This window comes from Spinacia oleracea, chromosome 2 (genome assembly GCF_020520425.1).
Source record: "Spinacia oleracea cultivar Varoflay chromosome 2, BTI_SOV_V1, whole genome shotgun sequence".
Lineage (NCBI taxonomy): Eukaryota > Viridiplantae > Streptophyta > Magnoliopsida > Caryophyllales > Amaranthaceae > Spinacia > Spinacia oleracea.
This window is the reverse complement of record NC_079488.1, coordinates 53,627,409-53,645,193: the sequence shown is the minus strand read 5'-3', so window position 1 is coordinate 53,645,193 and position 17,785 is coordinate 53,627,409. Positions and strand designations below refer to the sequence as shown.

At 37.3% G+C, this 17,785-nt stretch overlaps 1 long non-coding RNA gene across 1 annotated transcript; it reads left to right on the top strand.

The window, feature by feature from the left end:
• The first annotated feature begins 3,454 nt into the window (after positions 1–3,454).
• LOC110794149 (uncharacterized) lies at positions 3,455–8,681 on the top strand. The gene is made up of 4 exons (XR_002534945.2): positions 3,455–3,726; positions 5,090–5,824; positions 6,531–6,645; positions 8,456–8,681. It is a non-coding gene; the product is annotated as an uncharacterized lncRNA (long non-coding RNA).
• Positions 8,682–17,785: the final 9,104 nt, after the last annotated feature.

The following is a 17,785-nucleotide window of genomic DNA, read 5'->3' as shown; positions in this document are numbered from 1 at the left end:
CCGCGCATCACGGCCCACGCAGCCGTGGCCCTTGGCGCGCGCTGGGCCTGCCTTGCGGTAGGCCTGGGCGCTGCCTTGGCTGGGCTTGTGGCGCGCATGCTTGCTGGGCGATGGCCCCGGCTTCGTGCTGGGCCTTCGTCCGGCAAGCCTCGTCCGATGCTAATTCGTACGATACGCTTCCGATTAAATTTCCATTTCCGGAATCTATTTCCGATACGAACAATATTTAATATTTCCGATTCCGGAATTAATTTCCGTTTCGAACAAATATTTAATATTTCCGTTTCCGGAATTATTTTCCGATTCCGGCAATATTTCCGATTCTGACAATATTTCCGTTTCCGGCAATATTTCCGATTCTGGTAATATTTCCATTTCCAATAATATTTTCCGATACGTACCATGTTTCCGTTTCCGGCAACATCTACGACTTGGATAATATTCATATTTCCGATACGATCCATATTTCCGTTTCCGGCAATATCATCGTTTCCGGAGTATTCATTTCTTGCCTGTGACGATCTTAGCTCCCACTGAAACCAAGATCCGTCGGTTCCGAATATTCATAGATGGAGTATTTAATGCCATTAAATACTTGATCCGTTTACGTACTATTTGTGTGACCCTACGGGTTCAGTCAAGAGTAAGCTGTGGATTAATATCATTAATTCCACTTGAACTGAAGCGGCCTCTAGCTAGGCATTCAGCTCACTTGATCTCACTGAATTATTAACTTGTTAATTAATACTGAACCGCATTTATTAGACTTAACACAGAATGCATACTTGGACCAAGGGCATTATTTCCTTCAGAGGTATGGGTTTTTATTTTGGGCTTTTCCCATGTGGGATAGGATTAGGATTTGGGTTTTAGTGTTTGAGTCAAACCGAATAGGATTGTTTTCCGAATTCAACGAGTTTTCCTAATTCAAATTCTTTTCAACATAAAATTCTAAAATTATTCTTGATTGCACAAACCGTTAAAATATTTAGAATATATTTAAATAAAATTAAATATACATTAAATATATAATAAAGTTCAAAAATCGTTAAATATTTAGAACGTACTTAAAAAAAATATATATACAAGATTAATTATATATTTATTACTTAAAATTCATCAATTCTATTTAAATATAAATAATATACGTTAAAATATATTAATAAAATTTATAAATTTACGGGGGATTACAAGAAACATGACAGAAACCCTAATCTGGAAAGTGGAATTCCCGTCGGAAAAAGTAACAGGCTCTTCAATTTCTCCCATCTTACGACCCCTAAGAAATCGATCACGCTGCGCTAAATCAGAGTAATACTCAAACATGACAGAATAATACTCTCTAATACTTTATTGGGCCACTGGAATAATATATGGTTTTCCCATTTGACATGGCTCAATTTTAAATGATTTTTAATAAACCCCATATAAGACTATTTCATTAATCAACGCGTTTAGTTGAATGCAAATCTCTGTAATACAATGAGCTTGATCAATGCAAATTCACCCAACACAATTCACATCAATTTATACTCAAATCTCGTTCAAACCCAAAAATCATCCATACTACAACATCACCCCATTGTATGATAAAATAAGTTCATAAAATCAGAAACAAAAGTCAAAAACTGAAATCATTCAACTCAAATTAAAAGGTCATACTTGTAAAGAGGAAGAGCTCTCTGAATAACATAAACGACCTTGTTGTATTTAGTCTTCAACCTTCGATCATCACAATCTCAAATTGCTTTATCGATCTCTATTTAATTACTGCAAAAACAAAAAACCCGGATAGATTGGATCAAAACAATTGAAGTATCAAATGGAGTTTCACTCAAATTCATATAAATATTTTAGGATTGAAGAAATCAACATATAATTAGTTGGTAGAAGTTGGTTTGACCAATTTATACTTATTAGTTTCCTAAGTTTACCTTTAGGGCAAATCAAACATATAGGTGATTCACATATTAAGTATATTAGAGAATAGAACAATTGTAGGAAAATCATAGGAACTGCATAGTGTGAATCGAATTCAATTCAGCAATAAATAAGCAGAATCACATAAAACAATCAGTAGAACCAATCTGTAGTGAGTATAATTTTAATTTACCAACACCTGTAGCACTGGAGCAGGGAACGACGGATTATAATCACACCATCAAGAAAAATTGACATGGTTTGTAATAAATAAAGAATAAATGCATAAACAGAAAAGGCAACTGGATACATCAAAGATGAAGCTGCAAGCAAATCATAGAAAAGCATTCCAAGACTGACATATTGATTCATCACCCACATTAAAAAAAAAACTAAGCCCAAAATACCGAGCAAATAATCTAAAATATAAATCACAAACCCAGAAAATCAAAACTACATATTGATTCACCACCCACATTAATCAATACACAAAACAAATAAAATCAAATCAAATCAAAACCAAAACCAAAATACAGACCAAACGGACTGAGCACATTATATTGGCGAAAAAATCTAACATACCTGGGAATAATTGCAAAGATGAATGGAACATATTGCAACATCAGTTTCAGACGCAACAACATAAACCAGCTCATCTTCCGAATTTCTGCATTTGCAAAATTTCCTGATATCATTGAACAAAAAAAGACAAAAGTTGAGTTTAGACTAGGGATGCTAACGAGCCGAGTCGAGCTCGAACTCGAAAACTCATAGTCAAACTCGACTCAACTCGAAAACTCGCGAGCTCAAAATTTTCAAACTCAACTCGAGCTCGAAAACTAAACCCGAGCTCGAACTCGACTCGAAATTGGCTCGAAAACTCAAACTTGAGCTAAAAAAATAAACTCGAGCTCGAACTCAACTCGGGACAAACTCGAGCTCAAAAATCAACTCAAACCCGACTTGAATAAAAAAATTCAATCATATAAAAAGTACATTTGTACCCAAAATCAATATATCCATTAGCCCAAATGAGAGCCCGATGGAAGTGATTTTTACACTTTCACACTCAAAGAGTTATACTTATAACCCTTTCCATAGCTTTCACGTACACTCACCATTTAACCAATGTGGGACAAAATTAATATAAACTCTTTCCTCCTTTTTCCCTCACTCTTTTACCAATGTGGGACAAAGTTAATACTTCCTCCGTTCCGGAAATATCGCACCATGGTTGACTTTTACTACTCTAACCATTACTTTGACTCTTAATATATCAAATCGTGTGCAAGTAAAAATTACAAAAAATTAATAGTATAACTTTTTCCTTCTTTCCTCCACTAGTAGCTAGAAAAATCGTCATGTGCTTCTCTTCAAGTGCGGCTCATTTAGTAAATTGACAGCACTTGAGAGCACTCAAAAAAAAAAAAAAAATTAAATTTTTACGAGTGCGGGCCATTTTAAAAAATTGGCAGCACTTGAGTTTAAGTGCGGGCTTTAAACTCAAGTGCGGGCTCATTTCACAAACGAGCCGCACAAAAGATTTCTTTCGAAAATAAAAAATTGCGCTCAAACCCTGTATTTCACTCTCTCCTTCCTCCATCTTCTCCACTTTCCGTTTTTAGGTCACTTCTTCAACTTTACTCACACTACTCAGAAAATTCACCGAAATACCACCGAGGACCACCTGTTTGTCGCGTCTCTCTCCACCGAGGACCCACAATTCCGGTGGGTGGCTACATGTCGTCTGCAGCTCTCCTCTGTTCGTCGTGTTAGGGTTTCGTGCTTCCCCTTTTTGTTCTTCAGGTATGGTTAACTCTTCTTACTCAAGTGCAATTTTTGGATGAATTCCACTTCTATGCAACCGATTACTTCATAATACTTAGCTGTTGAATTGGTAATTTCAGCAATTGATTGATTGCTTTTAGATAATTTTGTCTTTTGATCAATTCTGCTTTGTTTTGTGGTGGATAGTTGGGAATCAATGGAAAATATTATGAATTTCCTTGATTAGTTGGAAATTTGGGTACAGCTTCGTTTATCTATGTGATTGAATTATTTGTTGTGGATGATTTTTGGTGGCTAAGCTAATGCACAAAAAAGTGACTGTCAAAATAAAGGTCAAAATCAGATTATACGAGATGAACTTGAAATTTTTGAAGGATAATCAGAAGTTAAGGTATGCCTTATAGTTATTGGTAATCCACCTGTAAGCTTCGATAAGTTTTAGAAATCACTAAATTTAGCATTGGAAAATAAGTTTACCTATGAGTTTAGTAGAAGAATAATGTGTGGTTAATTTTAGCTTCTGCTTTAGTTTTGTTTGGGTGAAAGAAAAGACTACTAAATCAGTTAATTCAGCAAGTAGTAGCTGATAATGTATGGCAAGTCATCAGGATACTCAGACTTGATAGACTCCCAGGTTATACATTTGCTGGCTCAACATACATGTCGATCATCGTGACAAGGAAACACTACCTATATACTTCGTATATGTCATGTTTTAGTTAATTATTCTACTATTAATTAGTAAGTCAATTATCCGGTAATTAGCGTCATGAATGATCTAGCTATATACAAAACTAATGAGAGATGTAGCCAGGTTTATACATAGTTCAAAATTGACTTATGCATCAAAATCAATAAGTAGGGATAATAATTTTGAGAACCGACTACTTCAAAATGGGGCTACAAAAATATTAAGCATGTTATGGTAATTAGGTTTTTCATTTTGAAATCACACAGTCTTCATGTATCGAGAGGTCAAAGTAGAAAACCATCCAAAAAAATCCAATTGTTATTTTTCTCACTTTTCTGTTCTCTCTTTTGCTTGCTTCAATTCATATCTTGGTGCTATGTCATTCTATGCCCTTAATATTTATAACGTGCTTTATGATTGGACTAGAGACTTATACACAACCTTACCTCTTATGTCCTGAGATGAAATTTCTGGAGTATTGTTTCTGGTTTTGTCCTGAAATCATACAAGGTTGAAATGATGAATGTAACTATAGTTTCATGTAGGTTGGCAAGGTTGTTTTTACAGAAAAGAAAGCTCATTATGGGTTACTAGCTATTATGGTTGTTTTTACAAAAAATAAAGCTCTTAAATCTGTTACAAAGTTACATAATGATGTTTTAATGAACTTTTTCCTCCTTGTATGATCAGTTCACAGGAGGCTTCGGTGAGGAAACTATGAGAGCATTCGATCACTTGAGAGACAGCTGCAGAATCACCAATAATCTGTACAGTTGCTAAACCGAATAGCAGTAACAGAACCACCACTGCATGGCAACCGCTATCAGTCTGGGGCAGACCTGAGTGAGATTGGAGTAATCAACTTCGCCAAATGAAGTTGACCCGGTTTGACCAGGAACTAACCCAGAGTTCTAACTGCAACCCCAATCCAACAGAACCAGCAACGTCCAATGTGTGAACTGAGGCAACATTGTAGCAAGCGTACCTGAAATAAGCAACATTTAGAACCGGCAGCATTTAGAACCGGCAGCATTCAGAACTGAGGCAACATTCAGATCGGCAGCAGAATCACCAACAATCTGTATAGTTGTTAAACCAAATAGAAGTAACAGAACCACCACTGCATGGCAACCGCTATCAGTCTGGGGCAGACCTGAGTGAGACTGGAGTAATCAACTTCGCCAAATGAAGTTGACCTGGTTTGACCAGGAACCAACCCAAAGTTCTAACTGCAACCCCAATCCAAAAGAACTAGCAACGTCCAATGTGTGAACTGAGGCAACATTGTAGCAAGCGTACCAGAAATAAGCAGCCTGTAAACCCACCACCCTCCCTGCATCCTCGAACAAAAACCCAGCCTGTCGCTCCGGCCTCCTTCCCCCACCGCCACTGAGCTCTACCTTCTTCCAGATGGAACTAATTCAGGTTTTTTCTTCGATTTATTGGTTATTTTTTGCGATTCGTGTTTCTGATATGTTGCTTTGCATTGAAAAAGTTCGATTTTAGTGCTTTTTTGTGTAATTATTGTTAATTTCTCTTAGTTTTTGATTTTTTAGTTTTTTTTTTTTTTTTTTGGCTACTGTAATCTATCCATTTTCCTTGGATTTCTCCCCTTTTTATTCATCCTCCTCCTTCCTACAACTCTCAATTGATATTTTTGGTGGTTTTTTTCTGTATGAGTTCTTGATTATTCGTGGTTTGGATGAATTTCTTTGCTGATTTTTTTTGATTTTTTGGTAGATTAAAAACCCTTATTTTTTAATTGTAACCTATATCTATTGTTGGATCTATGGGTTCTATTGGTACTCGGGTAAACAAAATACTGTAAATGGACCTGGTTGTAACATAGTACTTCCATATTATATTGACTGCCATAGTTGACAAGCTCATGTGTTTAGAGTGCTAATAATAGACCAATTATTGCATTATTATGTCAAGCACTATTTGAAAAAGTTATTATTTTTCTGGGAGTAAGCTTGACCATAACATATCATGGACTATCAACATCCTAAAGCTAAGGAGAATGAATTTATAATTAGTTTGATTCTTGGTAATAAAATAAAAAGCATAAGATATCATACCATTTGTCTTCAATGTCTCTATATTCTTCTACTAACCTCTCTCATGACAGGACTCAGCAGTTCTCGCACAGTAAGGTTGCCAGATATGCGATTGCATATGTTGTACACATTGTCGTGGCCTGATAGCTGCTCTAAAATAACTTGGCCACGCCTCAATCTTTGCAAGTAAGTATATTCACTCATTTGGTAAAGGTTGAGCAATCAACATATATTTGAAACATAATGGAATGCATAGGAAATACATTTATTATTTTATTTGAAAAATTAGAAAATACGTTTTGAATTAACTTCTTGTTATGATTTTGATCGAGTAACTCTCGTTACTTAGTCAAAATGTGACCTATAATGATTAAACGAGCCTTAAATGTGCATAACATCACCAAAATGGGTGAGAATGAGTCTTTGAAATATAAAACTAAGTGCATCAAACATGGAAAAACTTCAAAATACTCATTTAACTTCATTAGTTGAAAGTTGGGAGCGAAATTAGCCATTTTAGTAAAAAATGTGACCGATAATGAACTAACAAGGCTTAAATGTGCATAACTTCACCAAAATGGGTGAGAATAAGTCTTTAAGTGTATTAAACAACATGGAAAGACTTTAAAATACTCATTTAAGTTCATTAGATGAAAGTTGGGACCGAAATAAGCCATTTTAGTCAAAATGTGACCGATAATGATCAAACGAGTCTTAAATGTGCATAACTTCACCAAAATGGGTGAGACTGAGTCTTTAAAACATAGCAATAAGTGTATAAAAAATGGAAAGAGTTTAAAATACATATTTAAGTTCATTAGTTGAAAGTTGGGACCGAAATGAGCCATTTTAGTCAAAATGTGACCGATAATGAACTAACGAGGCTTAAATGTGCATAACTTCACCAAAATGGGTGAGAATGATTCTTTTAAACATAAAACTAAGTGTATTAAACATGGAAAGACTTTAAAATACTCATTTAAGTTCATTAGTTGAAAGTTGGGACCAAAATTAGCCATTTTAGTCAAAATGTGACCGATAATGAACTAACGAGGCTTAAACGTGCATAACTTCACCAAAATTGGTGAGAATGAGTATTTGAAACATAAAATAAGTGTATTAAACATGGAAGGACTTTAAAATACGTATTGAAGTTCATTAGATGAAAGTTGGGACCGAAATTAGCCATTTTAGTCAAAACATGACTGATAATGAACTAACGAGGCTTAAATGTGCATAACTTTACCAAAATGGGTGAGAATGAGTCTTTGAAACATAAAACTAAGTGTATCAAACATGGAAAAACTTTAAAATACTCATATAAGTTCATTAGTTGAAAGTTGAGACCGAAATTAGCCATTTTAGTCAAAATATGGCCGATAATGATCAAACGAGTCTTAAATGTGCATAACTTCACCAAAATGGGTGATAATTAGTATTTGACACATAAAAATAAGTGTATCAAACATGTAAAGACTTTAAAATACTTATTTAAGTTCATTAGTTGAAAGTTGGGACCGAAATTAGCCATTTTAGTCAAAATGTGATAATGACCTAACGAGGCTTAAATGTGCATAACTTCACCGAAATTGGTGAGAATGAGTCTTTGAAACATAAAACTAAGTGTATAAACATGGAAAGACTTTAAAATACTCATTTAAGTTCATTAGTTGATAGTTGGGACCGAAATTAGCCATTTTAGTCAAATTGTGACCGATAATGAAGTAACGAGGCTTAAATGTGCATAACTTCACCAAAATGGGTGAGAATGAGTCTTTGAAACATAAAACTAAGTTTATTAAACATGGAAGGACTTTAAAATATTTATTTAAGTTCATTAGATGAAAGTTGGTATCGAAATTAACCAATTTTATTATTATACGGTTCATTATTTCTTTGTTATGAACAAATTAAATCTTAATTTATTGTACGATTCAATATTTATAATATAACTAAAGTGTATATATATTTTTTTTTGATGGTTGATCTTTTTAAGGTATTCAATAATCCGAGGGAGCGGCCTTTCACCTTTGAGGAGATAGATGAAGTTCGAGAAATGTTGGCAAACTTCATTACCAGTGATTGTCTTTGATATTTTCTTGTACTGAATTTTAAATTATGGATGCTAGTTTTTCATATGATTGTAATGTAATCGACTTTTATATTTACAATTATATACTATTTAAATTAATTATCTATATAATTGGATAATTTTTATATGACGTATGGAGGTTAATCAGTGGCGTGGTCCAATTGTAATATGTAGCAGGGAAATCGATTATACAACAAATCTATATCAAGTGCGGCTCATTTATAGGCCAAGTGCGGCTCATTTATATATCAAGTGCGGCTCATTTTTATGCTTGTGCTGCCCATTTCTATGTCAAGTGCGGGCTCATTTTCAAATTTGGCAGCACCAAATATGTCAAGTGCGGGCTCATTTTCAATATTGGCAGCACCAAATATGTCAAGTGCGGGCTCATTTTCAAAATTGGCAGCACCAAATATATCAAGTGCGGGCTCATATTCTAAAATTGGCAGCACAAAAAATGTCAAGTGCGGGCTCATTTTCCAAATTGGCAGCACTTGAGAAACATCAAGTGCGGGCAGGCCATGTGCTGCACATGTAAAAGCCCGCACTAAACCCCTTAAAATGAGACCGCACTTGAGGTTTTTTCCTCTATCACTTATTTACTAATACTTTCCTTCTTTCCTCCCTTATTTATTTACCATGTTGGAGTAACTGTAGAAGAAATTTTGACTGCCAAATAGTTTAATATAGATTGACTGGTTAAGATTTTTTTTTTGTTCTTAATAATTTATTCAGAAAAAAAAATAAGAAAGTATATTTTTAAGGACAATCAACACCATATAAGAAAGTATATTTTTTTATGCAAATCGTGTGCGGCTAGTAGGGATGGCAATGAGTCAAATACCCGGCCCAGATCCGATTGGACCCGATCCATTGGGTCTGGGTCTAAAAAAATTAGACCCTGTGGATCTGGGGCGGATCTGGATCTTTGTTCAATGGGGCGGGTCTGGGTCCGGGTCCAAGAATTAAAGACCCAGATCCGACCCACAGACCCATATATATAATTTTAAAAAATAAATAAATATAATTCAATCTTTATGTGATAAACTTTATTTAGTTCTTATGATACTAAACTATTTAAAAATTGTTTGACGTGACATATAAATATTAATATTAGAAACTTTAAATACTTATTGTATTACAAGGCTAATATGATATTTTTCCCTAAACAACATTAACGAATATTCCATATTTAGTGGTTTTATTAAACCAACGTTACGTTTACGTACAAAAAAATGGGCGAAAAAATGACGTAATATAAGAAAAACGAGGGACAATTTTTTTTGAAAAACAAATACGCTTAGACCCATTTAGGACCCAGATCCGACCCTAGACCCATTAGACCCAGTGGATCTGGATCTAGAGCTGATTTTTTTTGGACCCAACGGATATGGGTTGGATCTGGATATTCCTCTTAAAAAGCGGGTTTGGGTCTAGATCCTGTCATACCCGGTCTAGATCCGACCCATTGCCATCCCTAGCGGCTGGTCGCTGCAGCAAAGAGCGTACGACACTGCTCTGCTCTATTTCAAAAAAAATTGCTTTAATTTTCTTTTTTGTTTATTAATTCTGAAATAAGCTTAAGAGGTAACACGATTATCCCCGGAAGAGTGCAATTAATTATTTTTTTTTTTTTTTTGACATAGGATAAAATTACGATCAAAAGAAAAACATAAAGCGAATTAACCATCAGGCCTAACACCAAATGGGGAAACGAATTGCAAACCCTCCTTTGCGGCCTGTTTAGCCAAATCATGAGCAGACTGTATATCACCTTGATCGACCTTTGTAACCATGCAACTTCTGAAAACTATACCTATTTCCAGAATGGCTTTTACTGTCCAAGTAAGACGGATATCAGGCTTAACTATCCCTTGCAAGTAAGAGACCAAGTTAGCTGAATCGGTGAAAACCGCTATGTCTGTTACTGAAGATGTCGATGACCATTGTAACGCGCGCAGACATGCCATAGATTGCACATGTAAAGCCGAATGCCCTAGACCATAGTCACAACCTGTAGACACCTACTTTTGTTCCCATTCCCGAAAGGGAAGGTTCGATGATGAGAACATAAATCCCCACTTGACAACGCATCTCCTATAAAATAACGAATCTCAATTCCCCTTTTCATTTCACCCGAAACCTGCTATTTATAGAAACCTGCTATTTATGGAAACCTGCTAAAAATAGTAACTACCATAATGGGTAGTTGTTAAAAGTGGCAAGTCATAAAAGATAGAAACCTGTCAGAATTAGGTGTTGCACTCCAACATAAATCCTAAATGAGATAGAAATTGCGAGAGAATCCTATTCCTAATACGATTCGAAAATAAGAGTTACGTATTAATTAAAATCCTAACGAGCCTAGAGTTCGTAATGGGCCCAGATGCATTCCATCATAAAATTAATACGCACTAAAAGACTCGATTAAGTCTCATACACTCCGGATTCTAAGAGTCCGAATCTGACAAAGAAACGGCCCAGACCCTATTTTCAACGCCTGGCTCTGGGCGCCGAAATCTTCGGCGCCCAGCCCTGGGCGTTGAAAATACCTGGGACGTGTTCTTTCCTAATTCCTCGTGGATTAGAGTTCTACAATTCTATCTTTCCACGAACTCTTTTCTATAAATATAGCCCCAAGTTCGACGTGAAAGGAACAACACACAATTATCATTATTCTGAGTATTGACTCTAACCCCTAAGCCTAAGCCTCACGCTGCGAAATTGATCACGCGTTCTGTCGCAATCGATCCAAAAATCGAACAGAACGTATCCTGTCCCGTAACTTGAGATTCGTTAAATAAAAGGAGAAATAGAAAAGTCAAAGTGGTTAGTTTTCTGAGAACCGTGACGCACCTCTCAAGGGTGCATCGTAATGTGTCCCTTTTCCATGATTTAATTGCTTTTCTCACCCTTTTATGAACTGTTAAACTAATTAAATCTGATTGTTCTATCACGCCTAATAAAGATAATATTTTTGGGAAATTAGATTATCATGCTAGGTCCCTTAATACAATCTAAATCAGATAACCGTGCTCGATCTAGTATTATATGTTGCATGTTGTTAAAATCAACTCAGATTAGTTTAATAGTTAACGCATGTCCCTTCAATTATTTATGCTGAGCTAGTAAGGATATCCTGCCTCTGGAGTTATCGACGAGCGAGTACTCCTCTCGGTAGTTACAGTCCCCCGAACCCTCAATCTCTACCTTGCGGGTGTATGTTGAGAGATCCCCACACCAGGGATCACAAGGGAACCTACGGCCGTCGTGGTCAAACATAATTGCACTCCCTTTATTTCACGATAACCGGGTTTTGTCAGTTTTTCTCATTGTCGTTAAAAACTGAATGGCGACTCCTATATTACTAGTCAATTGGGTGTAAACTCACAGGAAATCCAATTACACTTGATTTGACAAAAAGAAACGTCACACCCACGAGGGACGAGGTCACGCATTAGCCTCGCGCTTTTTCGACCCCCTCACACAACCCCCAATAATTTTAGTCCCAGCTGACTGTGGTTGTTGGAGCACCCATCCCATTCCTGCTCTTAAGGTGACTTTATTCCATGCTCTATCAATACATATAACCGTATTCGGCATATAAGCATTAACCCTACCTATATTTGTAAAGTAAAACCCTGGTGGGTAGGTTGGTAAATGCTCTGAAGGATGTAAACAACCAAAATGATCACTGTCTCTCTGCCTGTAGATTGTGTTCTGTTCCAAAGCTAACTTGAGTTGGGTCTGAACAATTTGAATATCTCCAGTCGACGAAAAGAATGTTAGGTTATGATTCATATGACAAAACATAAATCATGCGGAAAAACCATAAAGCCAGGAAAGCATATTATTTACACATAATAATTTAGCATAGTTTAGATGCATACACTTTGTTGCGTGCCCTCCCTAGCTGCGCCCGAACCGAACAAGAACAAGTCTTTAGGACTCCAAGTGTCGTCCCTCCGTAGATAGTCCACAGTACGTCCGGATCCGCCTCAAGATTGACCAACTAGAATCGCCCTTAAGGTACTAGGATTTTCGACTAGGTTAGCGCAAGTGTATGGCTGAATTTTTCTTTCAAAAACTTACCTTTTGAATACTTCAATTGTGTCTGTAAATAATGACCCTAGGCACTTATTTATAGAGGTATGGAAAAGGAACTGGTATCCTATTAGGATACTAATTAATTAAACTAGAATCCTAGTAGGACTCTGACTTAATTAATTTATCCTTTTAGGATTAGGAATTTAATCATATATCAAATCCTAATAGCTTTAGGATTCGTGTACGAACACAAACACACACACACGCACGGCAGCCCACAAGGGGCGCCTATGCGCGCGGCCTGTGAGCTCGCAGCCCACGCCACGAGGCCCACATGCTGCCTTGGCCTTGGCGCGCGCTAGGCCTGCCTTGCGGTGGGCCTGGGCACTGCCTTGGCTTGGGGCGTTTGTGGCGCGCTGGCTTGCTGGGCGATAGCCCGGCTTCGTGCTGGGCCTTCGTCCGGCAGGCCTCGTCCGATGCTTATTCGTACGATGCGCTTCCGATTAAATTCCCGGTTCCGGAATTCATTTCCGATACGAACAATATTTAATATTTCTGATTCCGGAATTAATTTCCGTTGCGAACAAATATTTAATATTTCCGTTTCCGGAATTATTTTCCGACTCCGATGATATTTCCGATTCTGACAATATTTCCGTTTCCGGCAATATTTCCGATTCCGGCAGTATTTCCATTTCCATTAATATTTTCCGATACGTACCATGTTTCCGTTTCCGGAAACATCTACGACTTGGATAATATTTATATTTCCGATACGATCCATATTTCCGTTTCCGGCAATATCATCGTTTCCGGAGTATTCATTTCTTGCTTGTGACGATCTCAACTCCCACTGAAACCAAGATCCGTCGATTCCGAATATCCAGAGATGGAGTATTTAATGCAATTAAATACTTGATCCGTTTACGTACTATTTGTGTGACCCTACGGGTTCAGTCAAGAGTAAGTTGTGGATTAATATCATTAATTCCACTTGAACTGACGCGGCCTCTAGCTAGGCATTCAGCTCACTTGATCTCACTGAATTATTAACTTGTTAATTAATACTGAACCGCATTCATTAGACTTAACATTGAATGCATACTTGGACCAAGGGCACTATTTCCTTCAGTCTCCCACTTGTCCTTAGGGACAAGTGTGCATTACCTAATTCCTTTGTCACTCGATGCTTGGTCTTGAACATAAGGTAAGAGTTGTCATCCTTATTATTTCCAGAGGTGTTTCTCGGTTTCAGAGTTCAACTGACCAAATAAACAGATAATCATAGCCTATGATTCATCCGAGCACGGCCATGCATTTCACAGTTTCTAGCTCTCCGAGTGGCCTTGTACAACTTTTAAGCATCTCATCCCGATTTATGGGAGGACAATCCCAATCTTGCGATCTTGAGATTAGACTTCTTTTGATAGGTGATTACCTGAGCGTTGCCTTTATAGCCTCCTTTTACGGTGCGACGGTTGGTCAACGTCAAAGCAACCAGTTCTCAAACAAGTAATCTCAAATCACTCAGGTATTGAGGATTTAGTGTCTAATAATTTTAATGAAATTTACTTATGACAGATTTTCATCTTTTACAGTAAAGTTTCATAGGTCTGTCCGATACTAGTCTTCCCAAAGTAAGTATCTATGCAAATGATTATGACATTGCCATGTCCACATAGTTCAAGAAACAGAACTACTAGTCATCTTGCATTCTAGTCGTCTAACGTTTTCTATGCGTCCAATTTTATAGAAAACTCCGACCAGGGACCATTTTCAACCTTTGACATTCAAGTTCACTTGATAGACATTTCTTAGTCACAGGACTGGTCCTGACAGTCTATCTTGAATATATCGTCAAATTGAAGGGACTCATCATTTAATAAACCACAAATTAAATGGAAAAATGAATTCTATTCATTTATTGTGAATGATTAACCAATAATGTTTTACAAAGAATTAAACTCTAAAACTTTAAAACATTAAATAAGGACATCAAAGCCATTCTACAATATGCTTGATTCCCATAGCTGCAGTGTGCGAGTTGTGCTTCGCCTGCGGCAGAGGTTTAGTCAATGGATCTGATATGTTGTCATCAGTTCCAATCTTGCTTATCTCGACTTCTTTTCTATCAACGAACTCTCGTAGAAGGTGAAATCTACAAAGTACATGCTTGACTCTTTGGTGGTGTCTAGGCTCCTTTGCCTGTGCAATAGCTCCGTTATTATCACAATACAGGGCTATTGGTCCTTTAATGGAGGGGACTACACCAAGTTCACCTATGAACTTCCTTAGCCATATAGCTTCCATTGCTGCTTCATGTGCAGCAATGTACTCCGCTTCAGTTGTAGAATCCGCAATGGTGCTTTGCTTAGCACTTTTCCAGCTTACTGCACCTCCGTTGAGGCAGAAGACAAACCCAAACTGTGATCTGAAATCATCTTTGTCGGTTTGGAAACTTGCGTCCGTATAGCCTTTAACAATTAATTCATCATCTCCACCAAAGACCAGGAAGTCATCTTTGTGCCTTTTCAGGTTCTTCAGAATATTCTTGGCAGCAGTCCAATTTGCCTCTCCTGGGTCTGACTGGTATCTGCTCGTAGCACTGAGTGCGTACGCAACATCCGGGCGTGTACATATCATAGCATACATTATTGAACCAATCAATGATGCATACGGAATCCCATTCATTCGTCTACGCTCATCAAGTGTTTTTGGGCACTGAGTCTTGCTTAGAGTTATTCCATGAGACATGGGTAGGTAGCCTCGCTTGGAGTCTGCCATCTTGAACCTATCAAGCACCTTATTGATATAAGTGCTTTGACTAAGTCCAATCATCTTTTTAGATCTATCTCTGTAAATCTTGATGCCCAATATGTACTGTGCTTCTCCTAGATCCTTCATCGAAAAACATTTCCCAAGCCAAATCTTGACAGAGTTCAACATAGGAATGTCATTTCCGATAAGTAATATGTCATCGACATATAATACTAGGAAAGCAATTTTTCTCCCACTGACCTTCTTGTATACACAAGATTCGTCTGCGTTCTTGATGAAACCAAAGTCACTGACTGCTTCATCAAAACGTATATTCCAGCTCCTGGATGCCTGCTTCAATCCGTAGATTGATTTCTTTAGCTTGCATACCTTTTTAGCATTCTTTGGATCCTCAAAACCTTCAGGCTGTGTCATAAACACAGTTTCTGTTAAAACGCCGTTTAATAAAGCGGTTTTGACATCCATCTGCCATATTTCGTAATCGTAATATGCAGCGATTGCTAACATTATCCGAATAGACTTTAGCATTGCAACTGGTGAAAAGGTTTCATCGTAATCCACACCGTGGACTTGCCTGTAACCTTTTGCAACCAATATAGCTTTGAAAACTTCAAGTTTCCCATCCTTGTCCTTTTTCAGTTTGAAAACCCATTTGCTTCAAATGGCTTGGTAGCCATCTGGCAAATCGACCAAATCCCATACTTGGTTTTCTGACATGGAGTCTAATTCAGATTGCATGGCTTCTTGCCATTGCTTGGAGCTAGGGCTCGTCATAGCTTGTTTGTAAGTCGCAGGTTCATCACTTTCAAGTAATAGAACGTCATAGCTCTCGTTCGTCAAAATACCTAAGTACCTTTCCGGTTGAGATCTATATCTCTGCGATCTACGCGGGGTTACATCTCTAGATTGACCATGATCCTCACCAGATACTTCAAAAGATCTCTGAGTTTCATCTTGAATGTCATCTTGAGCATTCTCTAGAGTTTGTTGTTCGACTCGAATTTCTTCGAGGTCTACTTTTCTCCCACTTGTCATTTTGGAAATGTGATCCTTCTCCAAAAAGACACCATCCTCGAGCAACAAACACCTTGTTCTCAGATGTATTTTAGAAGTAATACCCCTTTGTTTCCTTTGGATAGCCCACAAGGATACATTTGTCAGATTTTGGATGAAGTTTGTCTGAAATTTATCGTTTGACGTATACTTCCCATCCCCAAATCTTAAGAAAAGACACTTTTGGAGGCTTTCCAAACCATAACTCATATGGAGTCTTTTCGACAGCTTTAGACGGAGCTCTATTTATAGTGAGTGCAGCTGTATTTAGTGCATGTCCCCAAAATTCTATTGGAAGTTCGGCCTGACCCATCATTGACCTAACCATGTCTAGCAAGGTTCTGTTCCTCCGTTCCGACACACCGTTCCATTGTGGTGTTCCAGGAGGGGTCAATTCTGATAGAATTCCACATTCTTTCAGATGGTCATCAAATTCATAGCTCAGATATTCACCGCCTCTATCAGACCGCAGTGCCTTAATCTTCTTGCCTAATTGATTTTCTACTTCACTCTGAAATTCCTTGAATTTATCAAAGGAATCAGACTTATGCTTCATTAGGTAGACATAACCATATCTACTGAAGTCATCAGTGAAAGTGATAAAGTAGCTGAAACCACCTCTAGCATTTGTACTCATTGGTCCACATACATCTGTATGGATTAAACCCAATAGTTCAGTTGCTCTTTCTCCAACTTTAGAAAAAGGTTGCTTTGTCATTTTGCCAAGTAAACATGATTCGCACTTACCATAATCCTCTAAGTCAAATGGTTCTAGAATTCCTTCCTTTTGAAGTCTTTCCATGCGTTTCAAGTTAATATGGCCTAATCGACAATGCCACAGATAGGTGAGATCTGAATCATCCTTTTTGGCCTTTTTGGTATTTATGTTATAAACTTGTTTGTCGTGATCTAATAAATAAAGTCCATTGACAAATCTAGCAGATCCATAAAACATCTCTTTAAAATAAAACGAACAACTATTGTCTTTTATTAAAAAGGAAAATCCCTTAGCATCTAAGCAAGAAACTGAAATGATGTTTTTAGTAAGACTTGGAACATGGAAACACTCTTCCAGTTCCAAAACTAGCCCAGAGGGCAACGACAAATAATAAGTTCCTACAGCTAATGCAGCAATCCGTGCTCCATTTCCCACTCGTAGGTCGACTTCACCCTTGCTTAACTTTCTACTTCTTCTTAGTCCCTGAGAATTGGAACATAAGTGTGAGCCACAACCTGTATCTAATACCCAAGAAGTTGAATTAACAAGTGTACAGTCTATAACGAAAAATACCTGAAGATGGAACGACTGTTCCGTTCTTCTGATCTTCCTTTAGCTTCAAGCAATCTCTCTTCCAA